The sequence below is a fragment of the Cyphomyrmex costatus genome, unplaced genomic scaffold (assembly GCF_001594065.2).
Source record: "Cyphomyrmex costatus isolate MS0001 unplaced genomic scaffold, Ccosl1.0 scaffold3210, whole genome shotgun sequence".
NCBI classification, from domain to species: Eukaryota; Metazoa; Arthropoda; class Insecta; order Hymenoptera; family Formicidae; genus Cyphomyrmex; species Cyphomyrmex costatus.
This window is the reverse complement of record NW_017277353.1, coordinates 1-286: the sequence shown is the minus strand read 5'-3', so window position 1 is coordinate 286 and position 286 is coordinate 1.

Sequence of the window (286 nt, the reverse complement as noted above, 5' to 3'; positions counted from 1 at the left end):
CCTAATTACTGAAAAAAAAATTTTCTCTAAATTCGAGAATTAATTTTTTTTCATGATGCATCCCAAACGGTCACCCATCCGAAGTTGTACCACGACCTCGAATGCTTAACCTTGACAATCGTACGGGAACTGCTGTACTTCGGTGACCCACGAATCTGTATGTCAATGTCTGTATAATTGTGATATATCTGTTCAATGGAAATATTACGAATACAGATGGTTCATGTGTTTATATGATAGTGTATGTATTAGTATATGTATCATTTCCGTAAGTGTAATGTGCATG